General features: G+C 27.5%; 1 long non-coding RNA gene across 1 annotated transcript; it reads left to right on the forward strand.

Annotated features, from left to right (window-relative positions):
* The first annotated feature begins 8,223 nt into the window (after positions 1-8,223).
* Positions 8,224-10,374, forward strand: LOC123262977. The gene is made up of 3 exons (XR_006509068.1): positions 8,224-8,309; positions 9,946-10,083; positions 10,159-10,374. It is a non-coding gene; the product is annotated as an uncharacterized LOC123262977 (long non-coding RNA).
* Positions 10,375-22,208: the final 11,834 nt, after the last annotated feature.

The raw sequence follows: 22,208 nt of genomic DNA on the forward strand, positions 1-22,208 counted from the left end.
AAAAAAACACTAAACAGAGAAAGTAGTCTTGTCTCTTGCCCTGATACCACTACAGGGAAAAATCAATACTTTGTTCGGAGTGATACAACTGAATTTAACTTGGGGAATGTGGGAAGAGCACCCCCATTATTTTCCCCCTTTGCTCGCCTCCTTGGACAGGAGGAAAGCCAAGTCCAAGTCTGCCTTACTTTACGAGACGAGGTTGTAAAACTCTCGTTTCATTCGCGTATATATAATAGTGTACAGCACGGATAACTGCACGTGGCCCCTCGTCAAAGGGGCGAGTGCATGTGTACACACACACGATTCATGTTTAGTTTATATGCTTCTCTTCTTACTCTAACTTATTTGTCTGATGTATGTTCTACAGAGCTCTTTGTTCCTTTTCTGTCGCAGAGGCACTAACGACGACTTTAGTCCCCTATTTTTCTGTTTCTTTGGTGGAAATTGCTCGAGCACGAATTATTGCTCTGGAGTGTGTGAATTTTAATCACTTTTTTTTTTTTTTTTTTTAAGGTAACTTTCACTGTTTTTTTTTTTTTTTTGGATTAACTGGATTTATCGCACTTTGATCTGTGAGACCAATTAAGTATTCATTATTCCGCGATAGCGCAGCTGGGTTATTTACATAACTTGGTTGATTTATTATATACATTTTTTTTCTATTAAACGCAAACCGTCAGGTGGTCGTTTTTTGGTAAATTTGGATAAAAACAAAATTTGGAATTTATATCAAATAATTTTCTTAGTTCTATTTGAATCAAAGGAAAAAAAATTTAAAGCCTTAAGATTTTATTAAAAATTAAAATAAATTAATTTTAAGAACTTAATGTGTAACCGCTCATTTTAAAATAAGAAATAATAATTATAAATAATAATAATAATTAAAAATAATAATGATTATTATAAATAATAATAATTATTATTAAAAAGAAATGTATTAAAAATAAAATTTCGAGAAATCAAAAAAGGACAAGTGTATATACGCGGAGCAGTGATAGCCGCCGCGCTGCGCGCGCACCACAGTAAAAGGCGCGCGCATCAAAACGGAAGGCGCGTATTAGAGGTGGGACAGGAGGCGCTAGGTAACTTCCCGCTAGGAGCGCTGACGCGCGGGAAGATATGCCTATAAAAGCGGGGCCCGGAGCTCCGGACGTCATTCAGTGTTCAACTAGCCCAGCGATTGGAGTAAATGAGCTAGTAAAGTTACATAGAATCATTATATCCTCAGGGATATTCTTTTAGCTAAAATCTATTTAACAGCCGTCGTTTGAGCGGTGTAGTCAGAGAGGCAAGGTAGTGGTGATTCAGTGTCCAACTACAATAGCAAGTGGAATACATGAGCTGTTGAGTTGCACAGGATCATCGTCTTCGAAAACATTCACAGCCGTCGTGTGAACGGTGTAGCCAAAGAGGCTAAGCAGAGATCCACACAGCCGTCGTGTGAACGGTGTCGCCAAGGAGGCGAAGCAGTAAAGAAAAAGTAGGTATCGTCAACGAGATGAGGCAGCAAGAATGAAGAAAGAAGATTTAGAACATAAGGGTTAGGAACCTAGCGATTCGCCGACTCCTGGCTAGTTGCACTGGTGATAACAGTAGAGACGGCTCGTAGTTGCTTTGAGGTAGCCGAGGCCGTGTTCTCGTATGTAAAATAAAATTGTAATACGATCGAGCATCGCTGACGGGACCAAGAGCTCCCTGCACTCCCTGTAGACCTTTGCTAAGGAAACGCAGGTTGAGTCGGAGCCGTTAGCTTGTAGTAAATAGAAATATAAAAGAGATAAAAGAAAGAAACTTGTGTATTAGAATTAAAATTCATGTTAATAAAGATTACTGTTCGCTCCATAATAATAATTTTATTAATTTTAACGAGAAACTATATCCTATAAACCAGTCCGAATCCTGGAATCCGAGCTCCTCCGAATTTATCTAATAATACCATAGTACTCGTTACAAATGTGACTCTATAAAAATATTTTATACAAGTTACTAAGCGATTTAATCAAAACATTACTTGGAAAAAATTGAACTATAATAAATACTATTTAATTAATCTATATTATTAAGAGAATAAGACAAATTTTGTGTCCAGGATAGTCATATAATAAAATCAGTTTTTTTAGTGAAATTTAGTGTCATTGCAAAGGTCTTGACTTGTATTTGTGCCTTTTCAAGGTTTCATATCATTCTGATAGTCAATTTATTATGATAAGTATTTAGGCTGCATTCGAAAATGCTCTATCTTTAGATACATAATTAAGAAATGAGCTTGTATCTTGTGAACTATTGACATTTTTAAAGATATAAGCTCATCCCGATATCACACTCATCGAGACCTTTTATTTGAGTACCCACATCAATTTTTCATATATTTGTATATATTATATGTATGTATATATGAAAAATATATCAAAATGCATGTGGGTACTCAAATAAAAGGCCTTGAAAAGTATAACATCGGGATGAGCTTATATCTTTAAAAACGTCAATAGTTAAGAAAGTACAGTGAAATTAAACATAATTAAGAAATGACCTTTTATCTCGTGAAATATTGACATTTTTAAAGATATAAGCTCATCCCGATGTTACACTCATCGAGACCTTTCGTTTGAGTACCCACATCAATTTTTCATATATTTGTATATATTATATGTATGTATATATGAAAAATATATCAAAATGCATGTGGGTACTCAAATGAAAGCTCTTGATGAGTGTAACATCGGAATGAGGTTATATTTTTAAAAACGTCAATATTTAAGAAAGTACAGTGCAATTTAACAAAAGTCATTATTTAATAAAGCAAAATTCTATTTATTTATAGTTCACAAGTCACGGCAGGCATATAGTGACTGCAAGGTTTCTATTAAATACTATTTAATTAATAATAAATACAATACTACAATATTTTTTTTCAATATTAGAGTAATTTTTTAATTTGTTTCACTTTTAAAAATTTTGAAAATTTTCTGACTCAAATAATTATTTCGTCAAACTTTTGGGACACACTATTAGTCTCACCCCCAGCCATTAAGTCAATAAATTCTAATTATCATAGTTCGGGTGAGAACTTCAAAAGGAAAAAGAAATATAATAAAAATAATAACGTTATCGATCTTGAAATATTAAGCCTAATTGACGTCCCAAAAGTAGGGATTCAAACAATTAGGCATGTTGAAAAAAAGCAAGGTTTTGGGGTAAAGTAAGAAGACACTGTGTGTAAAATATGTAGACAATGGCAATGTGTTTAGCGTGAGGCCCCCACACCACCATGGGGGTAAAGAACTTAAGAAGGGGAAGGGTCAGCACGCGACCAGCTGCTGTCTTTCTGCTTTAGGGTTACGTTAATAATATATAAATATAAAATACAAAATATACGGTTTAAGGTACACATATAAGCTATAGGTATATTATAGTTATGGCTATAACAGTAAAAAGTACCGTGAAAAGGGACCGACAGACCCATTTAATATTTGTCTGAAGGGCTCTGGCCCTCAGGCGGGTCAACGACCCTCCAAGAATTTCTTCAGTCCACCCCCATAATTTATATTTTAATATTAATAAAAATAAGCAACCAAAAATTTACATTTGAAAGCTTCTTTTTCAAACTCACAATTTTACGGAAATTTATTCCCTTTGTTAATAAAAATTTTTAAAGGTTATAAATATATTTATGTCTAAAAAATTCAAATTTTTTTATTATTAAATTCGACTATTTTTACCCGCTAATTATTGGGTTAGTTTTTGTAATGAAGAAAAGGATTGTGATAGATTGGTGTAAAAAAACAACATTAAATAAAGCACATATGAGAGCCGCCTACGATCTGGGTTCTCATAATAACACGCTAGACTTTGATGATGCATCTCCCTGTGCTGTTATGTTCCATTCCCTTTTCTTGTAATAATGCTCTCCCCGTTTTATACATATATACCGCGACTCTACCCAAGAAATGGATGGATTGTATTATATTACAAAAAATAACAAACCAAAGTGAGTACTTTTACTGTGAAACAGTTATCCATTACGATATACTATATACTATAGGTATATACTGTGTACCGTACTTATGGTAATGCTAAGTTGTTTTAAAACAAAACAATCTTGAGCACAATGAGTAAATAAAAAAACAGATTAATATGTTTTGCAACAACAGAAATAAAACTTTTGTTCTCGCTGAGTTAATATTAAAGAATAATTTAAGCAAAATTTACCTAAATTCAGAAAAATTTCTTTAGTTAAGAAATTTTCCGCTTGATTTAAAATAATTAAGACTTAGAAATTTTTTATTAAATAAAATTTTTTAAAAATTTGACAATAATTACAAGTGAATTTTATACTTTTGATGGTTTAATTATTTATATTATGAATGCAAATTTTTGGGGGTTTAAAATTTATAGTAACAATTATAAATTTCAATTTTTGATTTGAATTTATAAGAACAATTTTTTTTTTTTATTTAAGAGAGCAGAAAAAACTTTAAATAAAATTTTTATCACTTGAACCCATTTTGAAATTTACGTAAAATTTATTTTTGAAAAAAGTCTCTTATATTTTGAATCAATTTTAGATTATATTTTAATTCTGGATAAAAAAAATAATTGTATGAAATATAAATTATAGTAAAATGCTCCGACGATTTTGTAAATTTTTACACAGAAAAAAAGGTTCACTTGAGTCAAAAAAAATATTTCTTAATTATTTTCTTGAGCAAAAAAAAATTTTTGTTTTTTGACAAGAAATTTCACTTATTCCAACAAAATTAATTCTCTTGCTTTAAGAAATACGTATCTTGATCCGAGAAAATTTATTTAAGTCAAGAAAATCTTGTTGTTTTGAGAAAATTCAGCCTCTTGTTCCAAAAAATTTAGTTCTTGATAGAAGTAAATTTTCTTGTCTTGAGAAAATTTCTCTTGCTCTAAAAAATTAAATATAAAGATAGAAGTAAATTTTCATTAATATTTTTATTGATTAATATGTCAAATGGGAAGGTCAAATAATATTTCATCATTTTTTTTCATTCAATATGTATAATTGCACGCTAAAATAATATAAAATGGGTATCAAATATTCAAGAGAAAAATTTTCTCAAGGTGAGAAAATTTTTTTCTCAGCTAAAGTAGGTAGCGCTGCTTCCCTAAAGTTCCTAAAAATCTTGATCAAATATAAAAATTTATTGTATCAAGTATTTATGATAGATGTAAGAAATAATGACTTCCACCAAAAATAGAATTTAAAAAAAAATTTTTACTTCGGCCAACACAACTTCGGTCTTCCTTCAGGTACCCGACAAATTTTTTTGAGCCAAGAATTTTGTTCTCTAGTCAAGAAATTTTTCTTTCTGTGTATGTAAGATTTATTTTTGAAAAAAGTCTCTTATATCTTGAATCAATGTTAACTTATATTTTAATTCTGGATAAATTAAATAATTGCATGAAATATAAATTATAGTAAAATGCTCCGACGATTTTGTAAATTTCTACACTGAAAAAAAAAATTAACTTGATTCAAGATAAAAATTCTTGAACCAAGAATATAATTTTGAAGAGGGTAATTGTCTTGAATCAAGACGAAAAATTCTTGAATCAAGTAAAATTTCCTTAAATCAAGAATTTTTCTACTCAAGTCAAGAATATTAAGTTTTTCAAAATTATATACTTGATTCAAGAACATTTTTTTTTTCTGTGTAGAATAAGAAACTTTTTGTTTTTATCTCTCTTGTTTTATTTTCTTGACGCGACTCATGAATTTTTTTGACTAATTTAATCGGAATATTTTCAACCCATAGTACAATTACAAAAACAATATTTTTCTTATATCAACTAATTTGTTTTCAGCAAAGGGTAATTTAAAAAAAAAAGATTTTTTATTAGACTTTACATTCTATTATTGTTTGTTCTGTACATACAGGAGTGTACTAAAATTAACATTGTCATTCATTCATTGCATTGTTTAATATCAGATTGAAATGACAATGTCCCTGGCTCACTGACCCTTTTTGTCATCATAAGCCTTCAAATCACCACGTAAAATGCTTATGGACGTATGCTTATGTTGCAATACCACATATATACATAATCATACTGCCCATTCACCATTTGATAAATTAAAACTCGAAAGCGCTTACAATTAGTTTTTCTCTTTGTTGAACTTTTGCAATAAATTATAACCTGACAAAAATAATTAAACAGCATCCGAAAAAATTATGCAAATTTCAAATAAACCTTCAATTGAAAATATATTAATATTGCTTAGTGTAATCTGGGCACTAGTAACTAAATTAAAAGTCTATGCTAGTTTTTTTTTGCAAATTGGCAGTTCTCCAATCCTCCAAATCCGTCCTGCTGACTAATGTTTTGAACCAGCGACATCAGCCGCTCTCTTAGATTCTAACCAATCCCACTCTAACAATAATAATGCCGCCAATTATAAAACAATTGTGGGATGTTTTTCAACAAGATCCACCCCTTGATTACAATACATCAAAAGAATATTCGTTCAAATTATTGGCTCGCGGTCTGATGCCAAAATTTTTTTAATTAATACTCAATTTAGTTTTTTCATTGAAAATTTCTTGCAACTTTTTTTTTTTATTTTAAAACGGAATAAAAATTTTTTGAGAATCGATCAAAAATAAAAAAAAATTTTGAATAATTTTCAGTCAAATTTTGAGTTTTTTCTTTTTTAAAAAAACAAGATTTTTTCTGCAGAAAATTAAAGTTTAAAAATAAATTAAATAAATAAATGATTCAAGTTCTTATGGATCAGTTCTTTTTATGTTAATTTTATTTTTCAATTCAGCAACGTTTCGCCATACAAATATAATTACACATTAGCAAATTATTTTACATAACATAATTTATACAAATTCTTAAACAACAGGAAAATCTTTAAGAAAAATTCTTCAAAAATATTCTAAAATTTTATTACGAAATTTTAAAAATCTCTAAAAAAAAACTTTTCCAAAAAATTTTTCAAGAAAAAATTAAAAAAAAATTAAAAATTACAACAAACTTTTTAAAAAATTATTAAGATTATTAAACAATATAAATTAAGTAAAACAATACCTTGAATAATTAATTATTAACATAAACATCAAACATTTTTAGCATTACATTTAAATTGAGGTTAATCATGTGGTAAATAAATAACATAGATGACATGACATAAACTATATGACCAGAAATAATAATTATTTGTAAAGATAATAATTATGAAACTATTTCATTAAATTACGTCAATTATCTTCTAAAAGATTTTCCTGTTGTTTAAGAATTTGTATAAATTATGTTATGTAAAATAATTTGCTAATGTGTAATTATATTTGTATGTAATAGATGCCTGAAGAAGCCATGATTCATGGCGAAAAGTTGCTGAATTGAAAAATAAAATTAACATAAAAAGAACTGATCCATAAGAACTTGAATCATTTATTTATTTAATTATATTCACTGGGATCTGAATTACTTCATATGATGAGATTTAAAAATAAATGTAAAAAAAATTTTTTAGAAAATAAACCTGTTAAATTTTTAAGAGATCATATAAAAAAAAATTAATATCCAGAATTTTTTCTTTAGAAAAAAAAGAAGGTCACTCTGATCAATCATCCTCTAGATGAAATATCAACCACAATATTCTATTATTTACCATCCGATCGATCTTTATTAATCCTAAACACCTGGAACGTGGGCGTTGAGGTTCAAAAGAACTTTCTTCTCATCCTTTTTCTGAAATCTTTTGACCATGTCCGCCTCAAAAATAATAAATCAACGTATTTTTATTGGTATTTAAATGCATACAGTTATTAATTTTTTTGGGTGTTATAATAACTAAAAAAATAGTTGTTAAATTTACCACTTTTATGATAAAAATAGTTAAGAAAATACAGGAAGTTGCCGAACGGTATAAATGTGTGGTGAAGCTAGTCTAAATATTTACCGGGATATCAGCTTTGTAGATTGACGATTTAAACTAGTTTGAGTATTATATATAATACCAGTGCAGTCTGTTGAAATATTTTCAAAGGTGGTATGTAATGGGTATAACAGAAGAATATAAAAGGACGCATTTTTAGATTCTTTAAATATTTATTTTAATCGTGTACATTGTACATATTCTGGCAGCAAATATCAATGATATTCTGCGCAGCCTTGGCAATATTTAGCTCAGATAATGCTAAAATCCAGGTCAATTAATTACAACGCGGATGCATATTTTGTGATTATAATGGGGATTTTTTTTCATATAAATACTGCACCTAAACTGAGTGAGTTAGTTAGCAACAATTTCTTTTCTGAAGTGTTTTTAAGTAAGTATTTTTTTTTTACTTCTTATAAAAAATAATAATAATTAAAAAAAAATTTATAAGTTATCAAAAAAATGCAAAAATTTTTGAAGAAATTCTTGATCAAATTAAGGATTACTATTAATTTTTTTACTTAGCAATTTTTCTAATATTTTGCTATCTAAAAATTTCCAAAAAAAAAATTGTTTTTTATAATTATAACTTACAGAGTTTTAAATCAATCGATTATTAAATAGTATATTTTGCACCAAGGGAGAAAAATTGGACATTTCCTCCCGCGTGTAGAATTGCCACCCGAGGCGAGGGTGGCAAACACGCGGGATGAGATGTCCTACTTTTATCCCGCGGTGGACTGGAGAAAAAAATTCTTGGCTCAAGAAAATTTGTTGGGTGCCTGAAGGAAGACCGAAATTGTGTTGGCCGAAGTAAAAATTTTTCTTTCAATTCTATTCTTGGTAGAAGTAATTCTTTTTTAATTTAAATTATCATAAATACTTGATACAATCAATTTTTATATTTGATCAATATTTTTAGATACTTTTAGATATATAGGGAAGCAGCGCCACCTACTTCAGCTAAGAAAAAAATTTTCTCACCTTGAGAAAATTTTTCTCTTGAATATTTGATACACATTTTATATTATTTTAGCGTGCGATTATACATATTGAATGAAAAAAAAAATGATTCAATATTATTTGATCTTTCTATTTGATATGTTAATCAATAAAAATATTAATGAAGATTTACTTCTATCTTTATATTTAATTTTTTGGAGCAAGAGAAAAATTTTCGCAAGACAAGAAAATTTACTTCTATCAAGAACTAAATTTTTTGGAGCAAGAGGCTGAATTTTCTCAAAACAACAAGATTTTCTTGACTTGAATAAATTTTCTTGGATCAAGATACGTATTTCTTAAAGCAAGAGAATTAATTTAGTTTAAATAAGTGAAATTTTTTGTGTCAAAAAAAAATTTCTTTTTCGCTCAAGAAAATAATCGGGAAGGAATGTACTATTTTATTTAATGTTAAAAATAAGGTTCCACGTGACTATTGTCACACGGCCACGCCGATGCTAAAATACGACGGAATACATAAGAATAAGTTCTATTTTTTTCTCTCCGTGCAGGGAGAAAAAGTGAGATTTTCTTCCCTGTACAGCGGGAGGAAAACCGAACTTTCGGCATCGGTAGGAGAAATTAGTATATTTCTTACCTAGGGCAGGAAAATAAGAAATGTCTCAGATTACATGTAATTGTTTACCGAGGCGAAGCCGAGCCCATTTTAAATAATATAAAATGGGTATCAAATATTCAAGAGAAAAATTTTCTCAAGGTGAGAAAATTTTTTTCTCAGCTGAAGTAGGTGGTGGCGCTGCTTCCCTAAAGTATCTAAAAATCTTGATCAAATATAAAAATTTATTGTATCAAGTATTTATGATAATTTGAGTTTAGAAAAAATGACTTCCACCAAGAATAGAATTTAAAGAAAAATTTTTACTTCGGCCAACACAACTGTGGTCTTCCTTCAGACACCCGAAAATTTTCTTACGCCAACAATTTTGTTCTCCAGTCCAGAAATTTTTCTTTCTGTGTATTAATTAAACTAAATTCTTAAAAAATAAATTACATTGTTTTTACAGATTAAAAAATTCGAAATGAAGACGATATTCTTAGTTTTTTTCACCGTACTAATTGGTTTCGTAATAATCGAAAGCAAGATTGATCCTCCAAGATTCCGTTATATGCTAACCAATAACTGTAGACTTAGAAATGCTCCGGTAAAACATTTGAAATTTTTTTATTTTTACATTAATTTTTTTTATTTTAATTCTAAAATTCGATTTATTTTGCAGTGTCAGATTAATCCTAATACGTCTGAACATAATTGCTGTTCGGCGTATGGTTATAAATGTATGAAAGCTCCAGGAACGTCGCTCCATTTAACGTGCCAGCGAGAAACGATGTCTATGCCTAATATAGGATAGAAAAAAATTATTCATTTATAAATTTAACTGTACAAAGTTATGATTTGTCAAGCTAAAATAAAGCCAAGTTAAATAAATTTAAGCATTGTATAATTTATCTTTCCAAAAAATTTACTTACTTTACAAACAACAAATCACAGGTTTTTAGTCGAATTTTTTTTCTTTTGATTGTTATAAAGTAGCACAATGATCAGCGGAGTAAAAAAATAATGATATATTTATGATATATTTGCTTTGACGCTGGGATTTTAATTGATGCCAAGGTAATTGAGACAACAGGTGTGATTTTTTTCGGTCTAGACGATTTATTGTAATTTATATAAACAAATATGAACGATGATTTATGGTTGTAACTTAAAGCGTATATTTCTTTCTCTTGCATAAGAAAAAAAAATTTTTAAAATAAGTGTAAAAAAATTTACAAAATTTTGAAATAAAAAAAAAATATTTTGATTCAAAAAAAATAATTTTGTGACACTGAAAATTTTGAATGGAATAAATTTTTTTGGCTTGAATGGAAAATTTCATATATTATAGATATGATTTTGTAGGAAAAATTTTTTCAATCAATATTTTAATGAATCTTTTCAAAGTTATTCGTGTTCAAAATTTTAAGAGTTAAAAATAAAAGAAAATATTGATTAAAAAATACTTAAAGTTTATGACTAGATACGCTTATAATTTTTTATAAGATTCTTTAATCAATAAATCATTGAACTTATTTTATTTGATTATATTTATAGTTTATTTTTAACTTCCCGCTAAGAAAATCGAAGATTTTCAAAAATCGGGAAGTAATTGTTTTCACCCCTGTGTCTGTATGTGTGTGTGTGTGTGTGTGTGTGTGTGTGTGTGTGTGTGTGTGTGTGTGTGTGTGTGTGTGTGTGTGAAAGTATGTGAACCGCTTATAACTTTTGAACGGCTTGACCGATTTCATCGCGGTTGGTGCCATTCGAAAGGGCTTGACCAAACTTAGATTTTGAAAACTATTTGGACCGATTCAGATTAATAGATTTTGAGAAATCTTAAAAAAACTGAAAAAAAAATTTTTTTCAAATGTGGTTTTTTTGGAATAACTTTTAAACGGCTTAAAGGTTCAATTCCAAAAACTAATCAGCTCTTAACCTCAAAAAACCACGTCGATCGCCACCAGTCCGGTCAAAATCGGTTGATTCGTTCGAGAGATATCGTGAACGAAAGAAAACCGAAAAAAGTGTTTTTTCGGAATAACTCCAAAATTCCTAGCGCGATCAATTCAAAATTTAAGATTCTTTGTGAGGCTTAAAAAACTGCGTCGAATGCTTCTAACCGCGTAAAAATCGGTTTATTCATTCAAAAGTTATTGCGGTTTAAAAATTCAAAAAATAGTGTCATCAAATCTCTATCAGACTTTTGAGCTCGAAGAGCTTTAAAGCATAGAAAAGCAATCTCTTTAAGCTCGGAAAGCTCAAAATAACCCATCAATTGTATTTTTGAGCTCGAAGAGCTCAAAAACGTCATTGGTGCAATTTTAAGCGCCTAAGTATGGAATTAGCGGGAAGTTGCAGGGATGGCCTTCAGGGTCAACCGTTTTCCTAATTTTTTAAAATTCTATTTATGTCATCTTATTTTCAATTGCGTCGGATTTTGTTTTTTGTTAGTAGCTTTCCCTATACTGAATCGCGTTGGAAAAAGAGAGACAGAGATAAATTTTGAATTTTTTTTATTAATAAATATTCTCATATTCTCGGAAACAATACTGATTGTTATTAAATATGTTCTACACTGATAGAAGGATTTCTTAACATTTAAGAATATTTCTTAAATATTAAGAAATATTTTTTAAATACTAAAGAATGATGTTTAAGAAATAATTTCTTAAATACAAAGAAATCTTAAATACTAAGAAATCCTTCTATCAGTGTAGATGTTATTTTCTCTCGTTGTCTTAATTCTTATAAGAATCTGAACGTTTAGTTTTGTGAAATAAAATAAAGTCTGTGATTTTCCATAAGGATTAATGATAAAGGCAAAAATATGTAAATATTAATATCTTTTTTTCAGTTCTCGGTAGGCCTCCAAAAATTTAAGTGGTTAATTAAGATATTATTATGTACCTATATGCCAAGTTTCATCGAATTCTGAACGTCAATTCTAAAACCGGTAGTACTACCTTAACCTGAGTCGAAAAAATGAACTTAGATGAGCTGAAATCAATTGTTTTGGTATTTAAGTTCATTTAAGTTCATTATTTCAACTCGGGAAGTTACAATAAAAATTTATTATTTCTAAGTAAAAAAAATTTAGGTTCCGGATAAGTAATCACCAACATATTATTTAGTAAAACCTCCTCCGAAACACGCTGCATCTTATGGTATAAGTATTAATCCGATCGGTTCAGTAGTTTTCGCAGTATAACCGGACAAAAAAATCGGCTCTTCATTTATTACACTGATAGAAGGATTTATTTGTATTAAAAAAATATTTGTTAATAGTTGAAAAATCATTGATTAGAGACCACTTTTTACACTGTAAAAAATTTCAGTGTAAAGTTGGGCCCAGGGACTTTCACACCGCCGTGTAAGTGTGAAATGTCGGTGTAAAATTTGCTCCGTGTGAAATTTTCACTCGTGTAAATTTAACACGGTGTAATTTACTGTTTTACATTATTCCGTGTTATTATTTATAACTTTGAAAATTTAATAACTATTACTAGCAGCCTTGCAGTCTCTATGTGACTGCCGTGACTTGTGAACTATAAATAAATAAAATTTTGGCTTCTTGAATGATAACTTTTATTGAATTGCACTGTACTTTTTTAACTATTGACGTTTCTAAAGATATAAGCTCATCGGATGTTACACTCATCAAGAATCTTCATTTAAGTACCCACATCATTTTTTCATATATTTATATATATTATATATAGGTATATATGAAAAATATAGCAAAATGCATGTGGGTACTCAAATGAAAGGTCTTGATGAGTGTAACATCGGGATGAGCTTATATCTTTAAAAATATCAATAATTACGAAATGACCTTGTATCTTATGAACTATTGACATTTTTAAAGATATAAGCTCATCCCGATGTTACACTCATCAAGAACGTTCATTTGAGTACTCATATGCTTTTTGATATATTTTTCATATACACATATGTGTAATATATATAAATATATGAAAAAATGATGTGGGTACTTAAATGAAGATTCTTGATGAGTGTAAGATTGGATGAGCTTATATCTTTAAAAATATATAAAAATATATTTAGCACTATAAACATTCGCATTTTCATCAATAGACTCTAATATAGAATTCACCGTATAATTAGATAAATTTTTGACAACTTGAATATTAACATTCTTGTTGCAGACTTTCCAATGATATTAAGATTCACGTTGGAATGATTTTACTCCGTAAAATAGCATAATATAAAAAAAAAACATATTTTTAAATATTTATTTCTACATGTTTATATTTATAATTTAATATCGTACAAGTCTGAAACTAAACAATCAAATTAATTAATGAGAAATTTTCAGGAAATACATTTACACGCTTGGTGGTGTAAAATTTAGGATTCACACCGTTCAAATCTAACATTACACTTAGCGTGATTTTCACACCGTTCGTGTTAAAAATTTTAACACCGAATCATTGACACCACATCGAGTCCAAAAAATTTTTTACAGTGTAGTATTAAACAAATATTTCTTAGTATTTAAAATGATTTGATTGTATTTAATAAATCTGATATTCATTTATTAAATGTTAATAAATCTTTTTAAATACTAAGAAATATTTGTTAAGGACTAAAAAGTAGTCTCTAATAAATGATTTGTTAAATAATAATAAATATTTTTAACTATAAACAAATCCTTCTATCAGTGTAGTATAGATTAAAACACATCAAAAATGAATCATTTTGAACTTTTAATAAGAGACTTTCCCTTTTTTTGATTCAATAATTTTCCAAAATTCTTTAATGGAGAATTTTTCTTCAACCTCGAATTTTTTCTTGATTCAATTCGTAAATTTCCTAAATCAATTGAAACTTAATTTCTCAAATCAAGCGTGAAATTTTCATGAGAATCTTTCTCTTAATTTTTTCCATTGCAATCTTAAAACACGTTTTATTTACAATTTAAACATATAACAGCAATGAATAATGAATAATCAGCAGTATGTGCAGTTAAATTGATTGCAATCATAAAACCTATAGTTTAAATAATAATTATTATTGCTAACACATCGCCGGTGAGTAATACAACAATGACGAATCACTCAGCTTCATTGATACTCATTTTAATCGGTAATTGCTGTATCAATTACAATACACCACACTTTTTAACCACGTGACAAATTATTTCTGCTAAAATATAATGGCTTTTTATTAATGTAATAGTTTGTATTATTATTAATATTATTTTGATTGATTGTTGAATAACTATCATGATCAATATCTAACTACGCGGTTAATATACATCAAATATCAGCTATTGATATTCCTATTACTTATTACCTGCAAAGTGTATAGCAATCTCCATAATTTAATAATTCACCTATTATGTGTAATACATAACAAATTGGTTATTATCAAGATTTATTATTATACTTGTATTGTTATTCATAAGCTGACATATAAAATTGTTGCTCCTTGAAATATGTGGGTGCGTCGTATCAATTCTGATTCTGGATTTTTAAAAATTCATACGCTGCAAATAACTGTACTGTTGTACTTAGGAATTTAAATAGTCCGGTAATAGCAATAACGACAGTATAATTGGAGGATTAAGAATAAAGAAAGCAAATAAATCTAAGGACATGATCTCATATTGTTTACCGCAGAAGTGGTAATGAAAATAGACATGAGGGCATAGCTATGAAACATATGTAATTGTCCATGTAATATGGTAATGCCAGTTATTTAATCATTTGTATTTATAAGAAATGTCAAAGGCTTTTCGATGGAATTTTATTCCAAGTAGCTCTATTGTTTTTATCCTTACTATTGTTATTTTTATTTATTCTAATTCTATTGCAATTGCATAGATTTTATTATTAATTCGTTTGTATATCATTATACGAACTTAAAATAACTTGGACCTTGATGTTTCATCGTTTTCTTGGCGAAGTTTTTATTTTTCAATGACGCGGTTGTCTGGAAAATAATCAAGTTTAGTATTTTATTATTTATTGTTGAGTAATTGAAAATTGATTTTTTTAGAAAAAGGTTACAAAAGCTCCACTTTACACAGACAGGAAAATTTCTTGGCTCAAGAAAATTTGTCGCGTGTCTGAAGAAAGACCGAAGTTGTGTTGGCCGAAGTAAAAATTTTTCTTTCAATTCTATTCTCGGTGGAAGTCATTTTTTCTTAATTCAAATTATCATAAATACTTGATACAATAAATTTTTATATTTGATCAAGATTTTTAGATACTTTAGGGAGTCAGCGCCACCTACTTCAGCTGAGAAAAAAATTTTTTCACCTTGAGAAAATTTTTCTCTTGAATATTTGATACCCATTTTATATTATTTTAGCGTGCAATTATACATATTGAATGAAAAAAAATGATGAAATATTATTTGATATTCCCATGTGACATGTTAATCAATAAAAATATTAATGAAAATTTACTTCTATCTTTATTTTTAATTTTTTGGAGCAAGAGAGAAATTTTCTCAAGACAAGAAAATTTACTTCTATCAAGAACTAAATTTTTTGGTGCAAGAGGCTGAATTTTCTCAAAACAACAAGATTTTCTTGACTTAAATAAATTTTCTTGGATCAAGATACGTATTTCTTAAAGCAAGGGAATTAATTTTGTTGGAATAAGTAAAATTTTTTGTGTCAAAAAAATTTTTTTTTCGCTCAAGAAAAGAATTAAGGAGAAAAATATTTTCTTGGTTCAAGTGAACCTTTTTTTCTCTGTAGTAGTATGCTGAAAAATCCGATTTTCATGTTTTCTGTTATTTTAAGGGCGTTCTCTGGTTTGACGCTCTGATTTTTGAGTATTTTTTTTTTGTAAAGACCAATGAAGAGATAGAATTTTGAACTGTTTACCATTTATTTTTACATATTTCAAGAATATACCGTTAAATTTTTATCTAAAAATAGTCAGTAGAATTAAAGTTATAGTGGTCGGAAGACACCCGCCTCGAAAAAAATTGACGCTCACTTCTTTCATGATATTAGCTGATTGACTTATCTGAAACAAAAAAACCCGGCGGGGTTTTAATCTGTATACTTAAAGACACCGAGTGGGCAACGATAAAAAAAAATTTTGAAAATTGGATTTTTGACAGACTTTTGAACAAAAAAGTCTGAATTTTATTTTTTTTTGTCAACTTTTTGATCAAAAAAAAAATGGAAATTAAATTAAATGAACAAACTTTTTTAAATTGATGATGCAAAATTCTTAAAAAAAAAAGGATTTTTAATTTTTGAGAATTTTTAATGATTTAAAAATTTACTAGATAATTGTTTAGTCTGATAGTCTAAAATATTTTAAGCTATAAGAATAATTTATTAATTTTTTTTCTTAATTAAAAATAGAATAATTTTTAAAAAATATTTTAAATATCAATTTATTAATAAAAAACATTTTTTTAAAATCAATTAACAAAAATTTTTTTTAAATTAAAATTAATCTTATCACAACGAGTCCTTAAAAATACTCGCAATAGTTTTTATACGCCAAAATAAGTAGAGCTCTTTTTGTAATAAAATTCACTTTCTCCTTGGAAAATGTCATAGAATCGCAATAGTAGGTTAACCGCTAAAAGAACCATAAAACCTAAACTCAAATAAAATAAAAGCTAACTCGTCTCTTGAATTTTTCATTACCACTAAAAATGAAACTTCTCAATAAAAATCTAATTTCTTTCTCCGGAGTTTTATCCACAGAGTAGTAATATTTCAAAACTTATACCCAAATACACATAGCTATACATATATACATATATACAATTATATTTATACGTGCAATATACTCGTTAATGGTTAAATTTTAACGAGCTACGAAATGTCCGTGGTTTAAATTGCAAGCGACGTTATGGAGATAAAAGTCTGTGGTGAGCTGAAGAATTTAATACGAATTGCTTTCGTTTATTATCACATTATATCATACACAAATACATGTATATATAAATATATAAATGTACACATGGTCATATATATATATATATATATATATATATATATATATATATATATATATATATATATATATATATGTATGTATACATAACTTTGTAGTCTATTTCATCAAGTAAAATTCTCAAGGGTCCAAGCGTCGTGCTCGTACGGCCACAGACACCCTCGAGATATTAAATTTTCATTTAATAAACTCCGCCATTACCATTACACTCGCTATATTTTGTTCATGCACATAAATTTAATGTTACTTGTACTCATTCTTCTATATATATAATAATAACAATAATATATATATATATATATATATATATATATATATATATATATATATATTGAACCTCTTGTCTTTCCGTCTACCCACAATCGTTGTCTTAATTGCGCCAACGACTTAACGGTTATATTCCGTCCCACGTGCCGATTAGATGTCTATATATATGTATATACAATAAATACAATATTCATATAACTATAAACCTCGATAGCCGATAGCAATCAAAAAATACTTAAAATAACATTACTAGTTTAGTTATATTGGAGTATTCTATTTCAGAGCTTCTTTTTTTCTTTAAATTGCTCTAATTTTTAGTTGAAACAGACAGACAAAAAATTCTTGAAATAAAACAAACAGTTTCAAATTTTATTTTCGGATAAATTACACAGATAGAAAAATTTCTTGACTGGAGAACAAAATTCTTAGCTCAAGAAAATTTTCGGGTGCCTGAAGGAAGACCAAAGTTGTGTTGGCCGAAGTAAAAATTTTTCTTTAAATTCTATTCTTGGTGGAAGTCATTTTTTCTTAATTCAAATTATCATAAATACTTGATACAATAAATTTTTATATTTGATCAAGATTTTTAGATACTTTAGGGAAGCAGCGCTACCTACTTCAGCTGAGAAAAAAATTTTCTCAACTTGAGAAAATTTTTCTCTTGAATATTTGATATCCATTTTATATTATTTTAGCGTGCAATTATACATATTGAATGAAAAAAAATGATGAAATATTATTTGATCTTCCCATTTGACATGTTAATCAATAAAAGTATTAATTAAAATTTACTTCTATCTTTATATTTAATTTTTTGGAGCAAGAGAGAAATTTTCTCAACGCAAGAAAATTTAATTCTATCAAGAACTAAATTTTTTGGAGCAAGAGGCTGAATTTTCTTAAAATAAGATTTTCTTGACTTAAATAAATTTTCTTGGACCAAGATACGTATTTCTTAAAGCAAGGGAATTAATTTTGTTGGAATAAGTAAAATTTTTTGTGTCAAAAAAATTTTTTTTTTCGCTCAAGAAAATAATTTGGAAGAAAAATAATTTCTTGGTTCAAGAGAATCTTTTTTTCTCTGTAGAAGTGCCGGTTTTGGCCCTCTTAAAACCATTTTTGGCCACTTGAAATTTGTAAAAAATTTAACTTTTCAAGTAGAATTTTTATAGAATTTATGAATTAGTATATTTATACCAATTGAATTCATAAAATCTTGCGATTATAGAAATATTTATACAATAATTTGAAAATAAAGTTGTCAAAAAAGGTACACTGGCCACAAACGGTACTTTTGCCTTATATAAAAAAATCCAAATTCTTTTGTTATGTTAAAAAAAACTACTTTAAATAAAAAAAATATTTTTAATCCAAGAATTTTTTTTCTTAAATTAAGTAATTTTTTTTTGATAAATGGTAATATTTTCAATGATCATCTTTTATTACCTTATTCTATTATTTTATGAATATTTTGAACAGAATCATCTTAAAATTAAAATTTCCTTTCATTCATTACATTATTTAATATCAAATTGAAATGATAATATGCCTAATAGAATTTTAAAGATTTTTTTTAATCAAATATTTTTTTTATGCCATTATTTGAATTTTCTTTTTATTTCTTTTATTTTTTACTGTAGTACAATATTAAATTTAAAGATAAACAAAAAAAATGACCCTAAAGTCCAAAGGTATAAATTACATTATATTCCCAGTCCGTAAATTGTCCGCCAACGCCTAACATCTAAAATCCATTGGCTGAAATTAAAAATCCATTTGGCTGTTAGCGATTTTAAAAATAGATTCCTTCGTAATTACTTTGAAAGTGTCAAATGTTATCTGATGTTTAGTTGACGGCGTTTATTTCTTTTAGAGTGTCAAATATTTAATAAGCATATTTATACTAATATACATTATAGCTATGGCGTTTATTTTTGTTCTAAGGGGCAGAGTGCGTGTACTTAGGGCTTTAAACAACTAAACATATTACATATTCATTATTATTATTATTATTTTTTTTTACATAGTATAGTGGAGCAGAGTAAGAGGACTTATGGGTTAAAACGTTTATGTCGAATGATTGCCGGAGTGGCTCCAGTCGGGCGGACACTAAAGTAAAACCAACCTAAGCGCTATACATTTACTGTATACATATATCGTATTCTACACTAGGTTCTTCAACTGGTATATAGTTTGCACTTTAGTTCATTACTCTAGTCCCAGACTGCCAAAGTTAGCTTTATACCTCTGTAAACTCTCTTGAGTCTTTAATTTATTTTTTTTCTATTGAATTTATTTTATATATTATAGTAGAAAAGAAAGTCAACTTTTTTTTTCATTTAAATCAACCATTTGTATTTTATAGCAGTTTTATTAAGTTCAATTATTTTCTTCTGAATAAATTTTGGCTTTAAGTAATAGAATTTTTTAATCTAAGAGTAGATTTTGCTAGTTTAAAAATATTGACTGTATTTAATAGTTTTCAGTAAAATTTTTTTTTATTTCTTCAAATTTTTTAGTACAAAAATTAATATCGAAATGAAACTTAACAAATAATAATTCTAGTAAATTTTATAAATATTTTTAGTATAGTGTTATTTATAATTTAATAAAATATGACGTATTACAAAGTAAAAAATCGGGAGTGAATTTTTACTTCTACCACTTGAAATACCGAATTGAAGAAGTTTTTACAATAAAATAAATTTTTATTCATCTCAAACAAGTTTCAAATGCCAAATTACTAATAAATATTTCAAAAAATTTATTTCAAGTTCAAGTTTGTGAATATTAATTATGTTTTTCAAAAAAATTCGACTGAAACATGGAATTAAATTTTTATAAAGATTATTTTGTTTTTAAGTCTTGTTGATAAGTTTTATCATAAAAAGTAAAAATTAATAAAAATAATCAACATTATAACGTTCAATTAAATGAAAATTAATTACTTTAATATTACTAAAATTAATTTATGAGGAAATTTTTAAGATTTTTTAACAAATAAATTATTAAAGAGAAAATTTATCAAAAAATGCAACTTGTAGAAATTAAAAAAATATTGATGCAACTTTTTTTTTTATTAACATTTATTTGTTGTATCAAAATAAGGAAAAAAAAATAATATTAGTTTAAAAAATCTTTTAATAAGTTTTTTGTAATTAAAAAAAAATTTTATTGAAAAAAAGATACTTTGTTGAAATTCTTTTATCAAAAAGTCGATAATTTTAAATGTAACTAGCAACTTTGCAGTCATTATGTGACTGCCGTGACTTGTGAACTATAAAAAATTGAAATTTTGCTTTATTAAATAATTACTTTTGTTAAATTGCACTTTTTTAACTATTGACGTTTTTAACGATTTAAGATCATCCCAATGTTACACTCATCAAGAGCTTTCGTTTGAGTACCCACATTAATTTTTATATATTTTTCATATATACATATATATATAATAGATATAAATATATGAAAAATTGATGTGGGTACTCAAATGAAAGGTCTTGATGAATATATCATCGGGATGAGCTTATATCTTTAAAAATGTCTATATTTCGCAAGACTTAATCATGTATCTAGAGATCGAGAATTTTCGAATTACCTTGTATCTTGTGAACTATTGACATTTTTAAAGATATAAGCTCATCCCGATGTTACACTCATCAAGAGCTTTCATTTGAGTATCCACGCATTTTTATATATTGTTCATATATTTATATATATAATGTATATAAATATAAGAAAAATTGATGTGGGTACTCAAACAAAAGGTCTCGATGAGAGTAATATCGGGATGAGCTCATATCTTTAAAAGTGTCAATATTTCACAAGATACAAGGTCATTTCTTAATTATTGATATTTTTAAAGATGCAATCTCATCCCGATGTTACCCTCATCAAGAGCTTTCATTTGAGTACCCACATGCATTTTTTATATATACATATATATAATATATATAAATATATGAAAAATTGATGTGGGTACTCAAATGAAAGGTCTCGACGAGTGTAACATCGGGATGATCTTATATCTTTAAAAATGTCAATAGTTCACAAGTTACAAGGTCATTTCTTAATTATGTATCTAGAAATAGAGCATTTTCGAATGCAGCCTAAATACTTATCATAATAATTTGACTATCAGTGAGAATGTAATAAAACCTTGAAAAAGTACAAATTCAAGTCAAGACCTTTACAATGACACTAAATTTCACTAAAAAAACCAATTTTATCATATGACTTTCTTGGAGACAAAATTTTGGTTATTCTCTTAATAAAATAGATTAGTAATTTTAACACTTAATCACAAAAAAATTATAAAATGTGTTTTGTGCTACCTAACTCAACCTTGGGGTAAACTATTTATGTGTTGATTACTTATACTAAAATTTTATAACCCCAAAAGTTTCCAACAAACTCCAGTTAACCCATGAATAGTGAGTGGAGTTTTCACATTCGGGCTTAATTTACAGCTGAGCGAGTGTTAGTTGCGTAAAACTACTGCGTTGAA

The sequence above is a fragment of the Cotesia glomerata genome, linkage group LG4 (genome assembly GCF_020080835.1).
Source record: "Cotesia glomerata isolate CgM1 linkage group LG4, MPM_Cglom_v2.3, whole genome shotgun sequence".
NCBI classification, from domain to species: Eukaryota; Metazoa; Arthropoda; class Insecta; order Hymenoptera; family Braconidae; genus Cotesia; species Cotesia glomerata.